This window comes from Carcharodon carcharias, chromosome 4 (genome assembly GCF_017639515.1).
Source record: "Carcharodon carcharias isolate sCarCar2 chromosome 4, sCarCar2.pri, whole genome shotgun sequence".
Taxonomy (NCBI): Eukaryota; Metazoa; Chordata; class Chondrichthyes; order Lamniformes; family Lamnidae; genus Carcharodon; species Carcharodon carcharias.
The window spans coordinates 71,511,100-71,528,326 of record NC_054470.1 but is presented as its reverse complement, the minus strand read 5'-3'; positions in this window follow the sequence as shown (position 1 = coordinate 71,528,326).

The window sequence follows — 17,227 nt, the reverse complement described above, 5'->3', positions numbered from 1 at the left end:
CATCGATCAAAATCAACCCATCAAATCATGTACTCTGGAATTGGTGCTATTGAACTTTATTATCCCACCCTTAAAATCCATGTTTTTGTGTGGCTTATGAGTCTTGTATGTGTGTGTATAGGGATTTAAGAAAGTATAGAGTTTAGGTTGTAGGGTTAGAAATTAACAGTTCAATAAAGGTTTGCCCAATTAAAATGGGGATGAGGCAAACCTCTCTCAGAGGATTGTGAGTCTTTGGAATTCATTCCTGAAAAAGCAGTGGAAGCAGAGTCTTTGAATATTTTTAAGGCAATGGTGGATAGATTCTTGGTAAGCAAGGCAGTGATAGGTTATCGGGGGTAGGTAGGATGCAGATTTGAGGTTATTATCAGATCAGCCATGATCGTATTAAATGGTGTGCAGATTTGAGGAGCCAAATGGCCTACTCCTGCTCCTTGCTGGTATGTTTGTATGAAGAGTCTGATGGAAAATTGGCATGAACGTCTACAGAACTGGCAGTTCATGTTGTCATTGTTGGCCCTTGGGGGAACTTCTGTAGCTGCATTTATTCTGGCCTTCCTCTGGGCATGTTGGAAGTTGTGAGTTTGATCTAGATGGTCCTTGAAGCATGCTTGCCTCCACGTGGCTGGTCAGCTGCAGTGTTTTCCCAGGTGAGGTTGGCTTCAAGAGAGATGGTTCTTGAAGAGTTTGACATGTAACTTTCGCTATGCCTGGCAAGTTGATTTATGATGTTTTGACTAGATCTTTAAACTCAACTTTGTATGGATCAGCCTGTGGTCTGTTCTGCAGTCAGCTCTTTGCATGGCATGAATTATCTTGACAGCATTTTCCTCCTGTCTGACAAACACATAGTTAAGGAGATGTCAGTGGTTACATTGTGGGTGTTGCCAGGTTGTCATGTATTTTTCTTTCAAGTGGGATGTGGTATTGGCTATGGCAAAGTCATGCTTGACACATGACAAAAGAAGAAGAGTTCCATTTAAGTTTTCCTTTCCAACTTCATGTTGACTGAGGATGTCTGCCCACAAGATGAGGACATGTTGAACTCTGGCATTGAAATTGTCACAAATTGTCATAAGGATAATTTTGGCATCTTTAGGTATGGTCCAAATCATTATTGAACCTTTCTTTTACATCATCACTGTTAGTCATTGTGGGAGCATATGCACTCATGCATGTCTCCCATGTTGTTCTAGGGGAAGGTGTAGGCTCATCCGACTTTCATTGATATCTTTGGGATGGTTTTCTAGATCCTTTGTAATTTTTCCCTTGATGGCAAAACCAACCCCTGCCTCTTTATGTCAGTAGGAGATAGACCGCTCCAAAAGAACGTGCATAAGTTCTTTTCCATTTTGTGGAAGTAGAATAATACTTTCTTTTGCCTGGGGATGCAAGATATTATTCACCATAATTATTTCATACAAGGGGAGTTATTGGATTCTATTTGATCAGTAATCTCACAGGGTAGAAAATTCAAATGACTCCTGAGCAACAAAGTGGAATAATTGAACAACATAGGTCTTCACTGTCATTGAGAAGCATTGGAGCACTCAGGTGTCTCTGTGTGACACAACTTTTAAGAGGCCAGAAGACAAAGGCTAAGTGGTTCATAATTGTATCTATGTTTTCTTGATCAGAAAGTCTGAAGACTCTGTTGATTACTGCTTCTCACTACAATATATTATCAATATATACTATTTAACACAACTTTATTATGATATTTCAATACCTCAAAATCTCATATAAAGCACCAAGACAAAGTTGGATAATAGGTAAGAAGACAAAATGATTTGAACATGTGAATTAGGAGCAAGGTAGTCATAGGCCACTCAGCCCCTCGAGCTTGCTCCACCATTCAATAAGATCATGGCAGATCCAATTTTAACCTCAACTCCACATTCTTGCCTATCCCCAATAATCTTTCACATGCATGCTTATCAAGAATCTATCTACTGCTGCTTTAAAGATATTCAAAAACTCTGCCTCAATCACCTTTTGAGGAAGAGGATTCCAAAGTCTCACAACCCTCTGAGTGAAAAAAATCCTCATCTCTGTATTAAATGGCTAATCCCTAATTTTTTTAACAGCCCCTAGTTCTAGATTCTCCCACAAGAGGAAACATCCTCTCCACATCCACTCTGTCAAGTCCCCTCAGGATCTTAGATGTTTCAACCAAGTTGCCTCTTACTCTTCTAAACTCCAGTGGATACAAACCTATCCTGTCCAACCTTTCTCATAAGACAACCAGTCCATTCCAGGTATTAATCTAGTAAGCCATCTTTGAACTGCTTCCGATGCATTTACATCTTTCCTTAAATAAGGAGACCAAGACTGTACACAATATTCCAGATGTGGTCTCATCAATGCCCTGACTAACTGAAGCACAATCTCCATCCTTTTGTATTCAATTCCCCTCACAATAAACTATAACATTCAATTAGCTTTGCTAATTAATTGCTGTACCTGCAGACTAACCTTTTACGATTTATGCACGAACACACCCAGGTCCCTCTGAGTATCAAAGCTCTGCAATCTCTCACCATTTAGATAATAAGCTTTTTTATTCATCCTGCCAAAATGAACAACCTCACATTTTTCCACATTATACTCCATTTGCCAGATCTTTGCCCATTCACCACCCTATCTATATCCTTTTATAGCCTCCTTATATCTTGTTCACAACTAACTTTCCTTCCTAACTTTGTGTCATCAGAAAATTTAGCAACCATACCATCAGTCCTTTCATCCAAATCATTCATATAGATTGAACAGAGTTGACGCTCCAGCACTGATCCCTGTAGCACACCACTTGTCACATCCTGCCAACCAGAAAATGATCCATTTATGCCTATTCTCTGTTTCCTGTTAGCTAGCCCACCTTCTATCCATGCCAATATGGTACCCCTACACCATGAGGTTTTATTTACTGCAATAACCTTTGATGAGGCACTTTATCAAATGCCTTCTGAAATCCTAAGTATAGTACATCCAGCAGATCCCCTTTATCCATAATACTTGTTACTTCTTCAAAGAACTCCAATAAATTGGTGAAACATGATTTCTCTTTCACAAAACCATGTTGACTCTGCCTGATTATCTTGAATTTATCTATTTTCTCTATGACAGAAGCGAAGCGAACTGGCCTATAATTTCCTGCTTTCTGTCTCCCTGCCTTTTTGAATAAAGAAGTTATATTAACTATTTTCCAATCATAGGAATCTTCCCCGAATCTAGTGAATTTTGGAAAATTAAAACCAATGCATCAACTAGGATGAGATTGAAGTCAATGGAAAAGACTTTTGAGAATCATGTGCAGTATAAAACAGGTTACTAATTCACTAGGAACCCATAACACACTTCTGTCCTGACAATCTTATCCTACAAATCCCGCTCACTTTCATTAGCAACAAAATAAGCAGAACTCCATCCAAGTTTCCACCCTCTATTTGCAAGGTAATTATGGATGACAATGGCCATCAAGCCCAGTTCATCTCATCCATCCCAGAATGACATACAAACATACATATTATGAGCAGGAGTAGGCCAATCAGCCCCTTGAGCCTGCTTTGCCATTTGATAACATTGCCTACATTATACCAAAGGCTGCAACACAGGAGTACTTAATTGGCTGTAAAGCAATTTGGGACATTGTGAAAGGTGCTGTATAAATGTAGGTTTTGTCTTTCTTTTATTATATCTGCATGCAGTCAGCAGAGTGACAGTAACAATGGTGAAATTTGAGGCCCAATGCTGATTTCCTAAGGATAATTAATCACAGAGCAATCAACTGATGTTAGGAAAATAGCCACAAAGATTTACATATAAAAAACAATTCAACGCTGTAGCTAACCTGCCCCTCAACCTCCTTTTGAATCCCCCAGAACCTGCCCCCCAAGCACCCCTCTAACATCCCCCAATGCCCCCTGTAACTCTCGCAGCCCACACTCAAACTTCTCATCCAACCTCCACCCCAACCCCCTTTCAACCTTGCCCTCAACACCCTCTCCAACCACCCCGAACCCTCTCCCCATCTCCCCCCATCTCCCTAAACTTCCTCCCACTGCCCTCCAAATCCCTCATCCCTGCCCATCACCTGCCCATCACACGCACATGCACACACACACACACACACACACACACACACAGCATCCAATTGTTCTAAAATTACAGGGATTTCACTTACCATTTCTCAAGCATAGAAACATAGAAAATAGAAGCAGGAGCAGGACATTCGGCCCTTCGAGCCTGCTCCGACATTCAATATAGTCATGGATGATCCTCTATCTCAATGCCATACTCCCGCTCTTTCCCTATACCCCTTGACACCTTTAGAGTCTCGAAATCTATCTATCTCCTTCTTAAATATATTCACTGACTTGGTGTCCACAGCCCTCTGTGGTAGAGAATTCCACAGGTTCACCACCCTCTGAGTGAAGAAGTTTCTCCTTATCTCAGTCCTAAATGGCCTACCCCATATCATGAGCTTGTGACCTCTTGTCCTAGAATCCCCAGCCAGTGGAAACATCATCCCTGTATCAAGTCTGTCCATCTCTGTCAGGCTTTTATATTTTTCAATGAGATCTTCTCTCATTCTTCTAAACTCTAGTGAATACAGGCCTAAGCAGCCCAATGTCTCCTCATATGACAATCCTGCTATCTCAGAAATCAGTCTGGTGAACCTCACTGCACTCCATCTGTGGCAAGTATATCCTTTCTTTGGTAAGGAGACCAAAAGTGAACACAATACTTGCGTGTGGTCTCACCAAAGTCTTATATAGCTACAGCAAGACATCCTTGCTCCTGTACTCAAGTCCTCTTGCAATGGAGGCCAACATACCATTTGCTTTCTTTACTTCTTGCTGCACCTGCATGCTTGCTTTCAGTGATTGGTGTACAAGGACACCCAGGTCCCTTTGTACATCAGCATTTCCCATTTAAATAATACTCTGCTATTCTGTTTTTCCTACCAAAGTGGATAACTTCACACTTATCTACATTATACTTCATCTGCCATGTATTTGCTCATTCACTCAACCTGACTAAATTGCCTTGAAGCCTCTTAGCATCCTCCTCACCACTCTCCTGATAGTTGCTGCACTGCTGTTGATCTTCAGGCAGCTTTGGCTTCCTGGTGGGCTTTTAAAAATAAAAATCGGACCCATGAAGCTGCCTGAAGGTTGGAAGCAGCAATGTAACAACTCAGTGGCCTGAATCTTCGGCTTGGTGAGTGGGGGCGGGGGCGGGGCCAACTCATTCAGGCATAAAATGACACGCGGTGATGTCGGGCGGGTGTCGCGAAGTCACTGCGCGTCGTTTAGATTTTCAGTTCGGCGGGCGCACACGGGAATCGGCTGCGTGCCCGCCGAACTGTCAAAGGCCTATTAAGGCCATTTAAATATCAATTAAACTAATAAACCGTGCTGCCCGTCTAACCTTAAGGTTAGTGGACAGGCAAAGAGCCGAGGCGGCCTTCACATTTTTCATGGAACCTCATCCATGGGCAGGCTGAGGTTTCGTGAAGGGTTTATAAATTAAATACATTTTTTCATTAATGTTCATTGACATGTCCCAGCTCATGTGACACTGAGGGGACATGCCTGAAAATTTTTCTTTTTCTATGTTAAAATTTTTAGAACTTAAGCTAATCTCCCTGACGCAACTTTGTGCCTCAGGGAGATTTCTGCGCTCTTTCGCGCACATACACGAAAGAGTGCAGGCCCCGACTCAGGAAACCCTCTCTGCCTGCACAGGGAGCACTCAGCTCTTCCGGGCGCACGTCATGCTGGGCGGACCTTGATTGGCCCGCCCACGTAAAATGGTGGCGCAGACCTGATTGGGGGCGCCAATCAGGTCCGCGCCCACCCCCGCCCGCCCCTGCACAACTCCCCCCAACGGGGGGAAAATTCTCCCTAGTGAAAATAGCACTGACGGACCAGCTTTAAAAATATCAGAACTCCGCAGTTCCAATTTTTTAAGCTGGTCTGTGGCTCTGGCTGCTCAGTCTGAACGATAAGAAACGCCATTTAAAACACCGAGCCTTGGCCCCCGTAACCCCAGGACCCGGTGTTTGGCATTCTCTGCACCCCCCTCTCCCGGGCCCTGCATCTAGGTTGCTTGGTAACGGCAGTGGGTGGTTGGTACAGAGTATTTCACTGATTTCACCCTTTGCAGTAGTCCACATTGGTTGGCATTGAGCCATATCTGCCGAAAGTAACGATTACTTCATGCCACAACAGACTTTGTTTTAGCCTTCCAACATCTGCCTCTCTAATGTGAGGTAGAGTTAAACTGGTTCACCATGAGAAAGGGCGGATGGACTTGAAGTGAGAGGCTGTAGATCCAGAGAGGATTTCCAATCATCCTCCTTTTCACTAATGAGGCATTAGCTAGGACCCATCTGCTGAACAAGATGAGAATCGCCTCACAAACTTTGAACCCCTAATGATCTAGAATGCACTGCCCGAATGGGAGGTGAAAGCAGATCCAAAAGTAACTTTCAAAAGCGACCTGGCCATATATTGTAAAGGAAACCCACAGGCACCAGTTCAGCCAAGGAGCTTGCTCTTCCAAAGCCAACAGGTAGCAAACCAAGAAAATCTAAAGGCAATTGCTGATTTTTAATACCTGCAACTATCCTAAATTTCTGTTGGTTCTGTTAAGCCACATTCTAGCTGGATCTGAAAATGGATCCAGGAAATCTTCAACAACACTCAGCTTACTGATATTAACTAGGATCATTGGGCTGGTACTGCTGGCCTGGAGTCATCTGATGATGTTGCAAATTGTTCTAGAACAGCTTGCATGTTGTGCCTAGGTAAGATAGTAATGTTTGGTTTTGCAGCTGGATTAGAATTAACTCTCCATCTTTCTAGGATCATCATAAATGCTGGAGATGCTGAGCTGGGTAAATCGCCTTATGGTACTGGCTTGGCAACAAGCAGCTCATGCTGTTCAACCAGGATTAGCTTGCCTGATAATTCCTGCTTGTACTATTGGACTAAGGTAAACCTGTGGTTGCTGGCTTACCTTGGCTCCCAGTATGGCGATGCCTTTAATATACTTAGGTTCTAAACTATCCATGGCCTTGCTGTTCCCTATGTCTCTGTAACCTCCTGCAGTCCTCCAGTCCTTCTGCATTCTTCCTACTCTGGTCTCTTGTGCACCTCCTATTTCCTTTGGTCTACCATTGGCAGCCACCTAGATCCTAAGTTCTGGAATTCCCTCCCAAAAGCTGTCGGATTCTACACTTCTCTCTCCTTTAAGATGATCCTTAGCCTCCTTCCAGCAGAAATAGTCAAGTTTAGCTTTACATCTACATAGCCACTGAACTTTTCTCTTGCCCTGTATAACGTAATGCCTTTATATACCACAGTGGTAAACTTTATTCCTGCAATCTACAGTATAATGCATCAATGTACCTTAGTGAACCTACAGAATGCAGGAAACTCCAGACCAGTTAGTGTAACATAGGGAAATTGCTGGAATCTATAATTAAGGAGGTTACAGTGGAGTACTTAGAAAATCTCAATGCAATCAAGCAGAGCGGACATGGTTTTGTGAAAGGGAAATCATGTTTGACTAAGTTATTGGAATTCTTTAAGGAAGTAACAAGGAACTTGGATAAAAGGAAACATGTGGATATGCTGTACTTAAATTTCCACAAGGCATTTGACAAGGTGTCACATCAAAGGTTATCATGCAAAATAAGAGTTCACATGTGGGGGGTAATATATTCAGAGGATTGGTTAGCTGACATGAAACTGAGAGTAGGGATAAATGGGTAATTTTCAGGTTGGCAAGACGTAACCAGTAGTGTGCCACAGGAATCAGTGCTGGGGCCCCAACTTTTTACAATTTATATCAATGACTTGGATGAAGGGACCTAATGTATGGCTGCTAAATTTGCTGATGACACAAGATAGGTAGGAAAGTAAGTTGTGAAGAGGACATAAGGGGAAAAATTTTCCCCCTGTTGGGGGGGAAGTGCAGGTGTAGGCGCGGGCAGGCGCGCCTCCGATTGGCGCCCCCAATTGGGGGTGCGCCGCCATTTTACATGGGCGGGCCAATTAAGGCCCACCCAGCGTGACATCTGCCAAGACCTCCCTGTGCAGGCCGGGGGGGATTCCCTCAGCCGAGAGTGCGCTCTTTCGCACATGTGCACGGAAGAATGCACTCATCTCCCTGAGGCTAAGTGCTGCCTCAGGGAGATCGGCTCCAAATTTAAAAATGTTAAAGAGACAAAAACAAAATTTCCCTGACATGTCCCCTCATGTGACACTGTCACAAGAGTTGGGTAATGTCCATCACCTTTAGTGAAACCTTTATTAAATATTTAAAAACTCTCATGAAACCTCATCCCGCCCATGGATGAGGTTTCATGCTTTTTCTTAAACCCACCAGGGCTTCTGGCATGCCCGACATGGACATGCCTGAAAATTTTTCTTTTTCTATGTTAAAATTTTTAGAACTTAAGCTAATCTCCCTGACGCAACTTTGTGCCTCAGGGAGATTTCTGCGCTCTTTCGCGCACATACACGAAAGAGTGCAGGCCCCGACTCAGGAAACCCTCTCTGCCTGCACAGGGAGCACTCAGCTCTTCCGGGCGCACGTCATGCTGGGCGGACCTTGATTGGCCCGCCCACGTAAAATGGTGGCGCAGACCTGATTGGGGGCGCCAATCAGGTCCGCGCCCACCCCCGCCCGCCCCTGCACAACTCCCCCCAACGGGGGGAAAATTCTCCCTAGTGAAAATAGCACTGACGGACCAGCTTTAAAAATATCAGAACTCCGCAGTTCCAATTTTTTAAGCTGGTCTGTGGCTCTGGCTGCTCAGTCTGAACGATAAGAAACGCCATTTAAAACACCGAGCCTTGGCCCCCGTAACCCCAGGACCCGGTGTTTGGCATTCTCTGCACCCCCCTCTCCCGGGCCCTGCATCTAGGTTGCTTGGTAACGGCAGTGGGTGGTTGGTACAGAGTATTTCACTGATTTCACCCTTTGCAGTAGTCCACATTGGTTGGCATTGAGCCATATCTGCCGAAAGTAACGATTACTTCATGCCACAACAGACTTTGTTTTAGCCTTCCAACATCTGCCTCTCTAATGTGAGGTAGAGTTAAACTGGTTCACCATGAGAAAGGGCGGATGGACTTGAAGTGAGAGGCTGTAGATCCAGAGAGGATTTCCAATCATCCTCCTTTTCACTAATGAGGCATTAGCTAGGACCCATCTGCTGAACAAGATGAGAATCGCCTCACAAACTTTGAACCCCTAATGATCTAGAATGCACTGCCCGAATGGGAGGTGAAAGCAGATCCAAAAGTAACTTTCAAAAGCGACCTGGCCATATATTGTAAAGGAAACCCACAGGCACCAGTTCAGCCAAGGAGCTTGCTCTTCCAAAGCCAACAGGTAGCAAACCAAGAAAATCTAAAGGCAATTGCTGATTTTTAATACCTGCAACTATCCTAAATTTCTGTTGGTTCTGTTAAGCCACATTCTAGCTGGATCTGAAAATGGATCCAGGAAATCTTCAACAACACTCAGCTTACTGATATTAACTAGGATCATTGGGCTGGTACTGCTGGCCTGGAGTCATCTGATGATGTTGCAAATTGTTCTAGAACAGCTTGCATGTTGTGCCTAGGTAAGATAGTAATGTTTGGTTTTGCAGCTGGATTAGAATTAACTCTCCATCTTTCTAGGATCATCATAAATGCTGGAGATGCTGAGCTGGGTAAATCGCCTTATGGTACTGGCTTGGCAACAAGCAGCTCATGCTGTTCAACCAGGATTAGCTTGCCTGATAATTCCTGCTTGTACTATTGGACTAAGGTAAACCTGTGGTTGCTGGCTTACCTTGGCTCCCAGTATGGCGATGCCTTTAATATACTTAGGTTCTAAACTATCCATGGCCTTGCTGTTCCCTATGTCTCTGTAACCTCCTGCAGTCCTCCAGTCCTTCTGCATTCTTCCTACTCTGGTCTCTTGTGCACCTCCTATTTCCTTTGGTCTACCATTGGCAGCCACCTAGATCCTAAGTTCTGGAATTCCCTCCCAAAAGCTGTCGGATTCTACACTTCTCTCTCCTTTAAGATGATCCTTAGCCTCCTTCCAGCAGAAATAGTCAAGTTTAGCTTTACATCTACATAGCCACTGAACTTTTCTCTTGCCCTGTATAACGTAATGCCTTTATATACCACAGTGGTAAACTTTATTCCTGCAATCTACAGTATAATGCATCAATGTACCTTAGTGAACCTACAGAATGCAGGAAACTCCAGACCAGTTAGTGTAACATAGGGAAATTGCTGGAATCTATAATTAAGGAGGTTACAGTGGAGTACTTAGAAAATCTCAATGCAATCAAGCAGAGCGGACATGGTTTTGTGAAAGGGAAATCATGTTTGACTAAGTTATTGGAATTCTTTAAGGAAGTAACAAGGAACTTGGATAAAAGGAAACATGTGGATATGCTGTACTTAAATTTCCACAAGGCATTTGACAAGGTGTCACATCAAAGGTTATCATGCAAAATAAGAGTTCACATGTGGGGGGTAATATATTCAGAGGATTGGTTAGCTGACATGAAACTGAGAGTAGGGATAAATGGGTAATTTTCAGGTTGGCAAGACGTAACCAGTAGTGTGCCACAGGAATCAGTGCTGGGGCCCCAACTTTTTACAATTTATATCAATGACTTGGATGAAGGGACCTAATGTATGGCTGCTAAATTTGCTGATGACACAAGATAGGTAGGAAAGTAAGTTGTGAAGAGGACATAAGGGGAAAAATTTTCCCCCTGTTGGGGGGGAAGTGCAGGTGTAGGCGCGGGCAGGCGCGCCTCCGATTGGCGCCCCCAATTGGGGGTGCGCCGCCATTTTACATGGGCGGGCCAATTAAGGCCCACCCAGCGTGACATCTGCCAAGACCTCCCTGTGCAGGCCGGGGGGGATTCCCTCAGCCGAGAGTGCGCTCTTTCGCACATGTGCACGGAAGAATGCACTCATCTCCCTGAGGCTAAGTGCTGCCTCAGGGAGATCGGCTCCAAATTTAAAAATGTTAAAGAGACAAAAACAAAATTTCCCTGACATGTCCCCTCATGTGACACTGTCACAAGAGTTGGGTAATGTCCATCACCTTTAGTGAAACCTTTATTAAATATTTAAAAACTCTCATGAAACCTCATCCCGCCCATGGATGAGGTTTCATGCTTTTTCTTAAACCCACCAGGGCTTCTGGCATGCCCGCCAACCTTAAGGTTGGCCAGGCAGGTCCATTAATTACCTTAAGTGCTTTTTAAATGGCCTCAATAGGCCATTGACAGGTCAGCGGGTGCACAGTTGATTCCGCTGTGCCCCCGCTAGCCTGAAAATGGAAATGGCGTGGGGTGACATTGGGAGTTCTGCCCAACATCATCCCATGTCATTTTACCTAAAGATCCTGCCCAAGGAGTCTGCAAATGGACATAGATAGGTTAAGTGAGTAGGCAAAAAATTGGCAGATGGGGTATAATGTGGGAAAATGTGGACTTGTCCACTTTGGCAGGAAGAATAGAAAAGCAGTGTATTATTTAAATGGAGAGAAATCGCAGAACGTTGATGTACAGAGGGATCTAGGTGTCTTGGTACATGAATCGCTAAATGTTAAAATGCAGGTACAGCAAGTGATTATGAAGGCAAATAGAATGTTGTCATTTTATTGCAGGGGGAATGGAATGTAAAAGTAAGGATGTTTTGCTATAGTTGTATCACATCTGGTTGGTGAGACCACATCTGAAGTACTGGGCACAGTTTTGGTCTCCTTATTTAAGAAAGAATATTAAAGTTAGAAACAGTTCAGAGAAGGTGCACGTGACTGATACCTGGGATGGGAGTGTTAACTTAAGAGGAAAGGTTGGGCAGTCTGGGTTTGTATCCATTGGAGTTCAGAAGAATGAGAGGCGATCTTATTGAGGTATACCAAATCCTGAGGGGATTTGACAGGGTGGATGCTGAAAGGATGTTTTCCCTTGCGGGCGAGACTAGAACTAGAAGACACTGTTTAAAAATAAGTGTTCTCCCATTTAAGATTAAGATGAGAAGAATTTTTTTTCTCTAAGAGGGTTGTGAGTCTTTGGAACTCCCTTCCCCAGAGACCAGTGGGAGCAGGTTCAATAAATATTTTTAAGGCAGAGATAGATAAATTGGTGACTAACAAGGGAGTCAAAGGTTATTGGGAGAAGTTGAGGCCACAATCAGATCAGCCATGATCTTACTGAATGGCGGATCAGGCTCAAAGGGCCGAATGGCCTACTCCTGACCCTAATTCACATGCTCACCACCACCTTCTCAAGGGCAACTAGGGATGGGAAATAAATGCTGGCCTAGCCAGCGACACCCACATCCCATGAATGAATAAAAAAATGTTTGTGTGTTCTGTACCTGACACTATAGATATATAGTGAACCTATATCATGTGTATACTTTAATATATACGGCAATGAGTTCATATCCTGCACTGCATGGTACACCACATAATGTGTTGATTTAGCAGAGTAGTGAACCTATATCCTTTGCTGAATAGTGTAATCCAACGACACACAATCACATTGTACCATGTTGTTTGATATAGTGGTGATTATGGTTGAAAATGCCAAACACAGATTTCACATAAAAATATTCTGTAGTGCCATATATTTTAGAATCTAAGTAGAATAGGAAGTAGAGCCACCATAGTATGATTCAGTCAAACCATTGTGTGGTTTTTCTTGCTATACATAAAATGCCTGTTTTTCAAAGTGAAACACTTAAATTAACTCCCAAAGGGTTTTGTCTCTTGATCAGATATTTTGTGACTGCAGCAAAAATCTTTCACCCTAAGCACTGTTGCAATGATGCAACTTGCGACTGACACTATTAAGAAAATGCTGCCTTGTTGAAGCAAGTCAAGGCTTGTTAGTTTATTTTTTTTCAGTGGATTGAGTACTGAACTGTGTCTCTGATGCTTTGCTGCAAATTATTTCTCTAATTGGGTAACATAATGATGTTTTTTTAATGATGGAACAAACCATTTAAGTTCATTTGTTCATTTGCCAGAACACACCTCTTGTACCTGCACCTAGTTGAAGGAATAAGATTGGCCTTGTATCGCTGAGATGGCATATCTTATAAATTGGGGCAGTGGAATGAAAGTCAAGAACATACAATGGATAAACACTAACAACCCATTCACATCTGGCGTTTGGGCTTGTGCATGCCTCAGTGTGTATCTGTCTGCTGTAAACTGGGTAAGTTGTATGTGTGCCATTTTGGGAAATAAAACTGGTTAGTGATGCATTTTAGAGTTCGAGCTGGCTTCAAGATGACAAGCCTGGGAGTGGGAATTTAGGACAAAGTGAATCCTCTGAGGCATATTTGGTAATTTGATAACAGCCAAATGATGTCTATGTGGGCTTGGTTATGAGGGGTGTGCCCCTAAAGAAAGAAAATACCTACACGTGGCATAGATTATTTAGTCATTTAATCTAGCAACTCTTAAACATAGTAATCGGCTTCCATGTGTGCCTCACCAATAAAAATGATAATCTGTGCAGTGCAGGTTTCTTTAACAGATTCTATGACTCCAAGGCTCTATTCTAAAATGGCTAAATTGTTGATTCATATCTCCTTTCCATTCTGTGGGAAATCTAGAATATATACACAGCTTTGTGTTCTGTACAATGTGGTAGCAGCAACAACCAATGTTTGTTGTTCTGCTATAATATTGTTATATTACAAAATCCACACAAGCTGTAACATTGAGAGAAATTAGATCAGAACAAAAATAGTCTTGACATGCAATTGGGACATAGGAAAATAAAAGTGCTTATTAGAATTACATTCTAATCCTACAGTGGCACAAACACAAAATCTAGTCTAACATTTCAGTGTTGGACTGAGGGATTGCTACATTGCTGGAAGTGCTATCCTTTAGATGAGACATCAAATGTAACCCCAGCCCCCCAATCTGCTCTCTCAGGTGGATGCAAAATATCCCCGTGGGCACTATTACAAAGGAGAGCATTGGAGTTCTCCCTGTTCTGAATCCTGACCAATATTTATCTCTTAACTAATCGCTTAATCACGAAAACAGATCATTTGGCCATTATTGCAGGATGTTTATGGGACCTTGCTATGTGTAAATTGGCTGCCATATATTACAGCAGTGACTACACTTCGAGATGCTTCATTGGCTGTACAGTATCCTGAGGTTGTGAAAAGTATATAAATACAAGACTTCCCTTAATTTTATTCATTGGAAGTACACATAGTTTCACAATCAAATACAAATATAACTGCAGTTATTTTGTAAAAGGTTCTTTATGTCTTTAATCATTTTATATTTAAGCCTACCTGATTCTTGTGGGTACACACGTGTGCTGGAAAATTCTTGAAATTCTGTGTGTAAATTTACTTTAGAAAACAGCTAACATTTGGGTGAATTGAAGTTTAATCTTGTAAATTGTGCTGCAGATCAATTGTATTGAGGACAAGCTCACGTTTGCAATTCAGAGATACCGATTGGACATTGTTGAGTTCATTTTATGGGCATAAAGTGGGAGCAATGAGATTAGTTTTGGAGATGAAGATGCTGTGCCCAATAATGCTTGAAAGATATCCAACCTGAAACAGGGTTGGGCCATTTGGTTTGATAACCAATAGTATAGCGATTAAAATGGTAGATGCACAAGAGGCCAGAATTCAAGGAGCATAGAGGAGCAGAGGGGGGAGGGGGGATGGGGGGTGGGGGCTGGGGTGGGGGCTGGGGTGGGGTGGGGGGGAGCGGGGGAGGAAGGGAGGGGGTTGGGGGGAGGGGGTGGTGTGGGGGAGGGGGTGGTGGTTGGGGAAAAAAGGATAGAAAAGGGGATAAAAAGGGGGATTAAAATAAGGAATAGAACAATGAACAAATGAATAAAAATAAAAATAAATAAAAATAAAAATAAGTAGATAAAAAATAAAAATAAATTTTAAAAAAGGGTTTAAAAAGGAGTGAAGGTAGAGGAGAGAGTTCATGGTCTGACGTTGTTGAACTCAGTGTTAAGTCTGGAAGACTGTAAATTGCCTAATTGGAAGATGAGTGCTGTTCCTCTAGTTTGTGTTGGGCTTCACTGGGACATTGCAGCAGGCCAAGGACAGACATATGGGCATGAGAGCAGGGTGGTGTGTTGAAATGGCAAGCGACTGGAAGGTCTGGATCATGCTTGCGGACTGACCAAAGGTGTGCCAGAAACCGGCGACCCAGTCTGCGTTTAGTCTCCCCAGTGTAGAGGAGGCCACATTGGGAGCAATGAATACAGTAGACCAAATTGAAGGAGGTGCAAGTGAAGTGCTGCTTCACCTGAAAGGAGTGTTTGGGACCTCGGATGGTGAGGACAGAGGAGGTAAAGGGGCAGACATTTCACCTTCTGTGATTGCATGGGAAGGTTCTGTGGGAAGGGGATGAGGAGTTGGGGTGATGGAGGAGTGGACCAAGATGTCCCGGAGGGAACGGTCCCTATGGAATGCTGACGGGAGGTGGGGGGGGTGGGGTGGTGAGGGGAAGATGTGTTTGGTGTTGGCATCATGCTGGAGTTGGCAGAAATGATGGAGGATGATCTGCAGAGAAATGCAGAGGCTGGTGAGGTGAAAAGTGAGGACAAGGGCAACTCATCATGGTTCTGGGAGGGAGGGGAAGGTGTGAGGGCAGACATATGGGAGATGGGCCGGACATGGTTGAGGGGCTTGTCAACCACAGAGGGTGGGAAACCTTGGGTAAGGAAGAAAGTGGCATCATCAGAACAGATATAACAGAGGTGAAGGAACTGATAAAATGGGATGGAGTCCTTACAGGAAGCAGGCCCTGAGAAGCTGTAGTCGAGGTAGCTGTGGGAGTCTGTGGGCTTGTAATGAATATTGGTGGACAATCTATCACAGAAATGGAGTCAGAGAGGTCAAGGAAGGGAAGGGAAGTGTCATATATGGGCCATGTGAAGGTGATAGAGGGGTGGAAATTGGAATCAAAGTTGATAATTTTTTCCAGGTCCAGACAATAGCATGAAATGGCACTGAAACAGCCATTGGTGTACCAAAAAAAGAGGTGTGGGAGGGGGCCTGAGTAGGACTGGATCAAGTAATGTTCCACATACCCTATAAAGAGACAGGCATAACTGGGGCCCATGCGGGTACCCATAGCCATACCTCTATTTGGAGGAAGTGAGACAAGCTTGAGGAGAAATTGTGCAGGGAGAGAACAAGTTCAGCCAGATGTAGGAGAGTGGTGGTGGACAGGGATTGCTTGGGCCTCTGTTCAAGGAAGAAGTGGAAAGCCCTCAGACCATCCTGATGACGGATGGAGGTATAGAGGGATTGGATGTCCCTGGTGAAGAGGAGGCGGTTAGGGCCAGGGAACCGGAAACTGTTGATATAACATAGGGCATCAGAGGAATTGCAGTTGTAGGTAGGAAAAGACTGGACAAGGGGAGAAAGAATGGAGTCAAGGTAGGAAGAAATGAGCAGGAACAGGCTGACACGATCAGTCTACCGGGACAGTCCTGTTTGTGGATTTTGGGAAGGAGGTAGAAGTGGGCTGTCCAGCATTGGGAGAGTATGAGGTTGGAAGCTGTGGAGGGAAGATCTCCAGAGGAGATGAGGTCAGTGACAGTCCTAGAAACAATGGCTTGGTTTTTGGTGGTGGGTTCATGGTCCAGGGGGAGGTAGGAAGAAGTGTCTGAGAGTTGGCGCTTAGGCCTTATCAGTACCATTAACACTCTCTTTGCCTTTTTGTCCATGATATCTTTGTCAATCTCTCCTTAGCCCCACCTTTCGCTGGCCTTCTACTTTGCTTCTCCTGCTCCACTCCCTTAAACAGTATAAATTTCATCACATTACTACTTCTTTTTAGCTCTGAAGAATGGTCATATGGACTTGAAATGTTAACTCTGTTTCTTTTCACAGATGCTGTCAGACCTGCTGAGTTTTTACAGCATTTTCTGTTTTTATCTCAGATTTCCAGCATCTGCAGTATTTTGCTTTTATCTTAGGGAAGCTTCAAAATGTTGAGGTGTATATTTTTTCAACAATGATGTGAGCAGGTGCAGCAGTGAGCCCTGCCCTCACATAGCAATGGACAGAACTCCCACCATACCATATTCATGGTGCTAGAATAGGGCAAGAAGAAATTTTGGACTTATATTTGTCATAATTGTACTAGCTGATCAGTCATTCCCAGG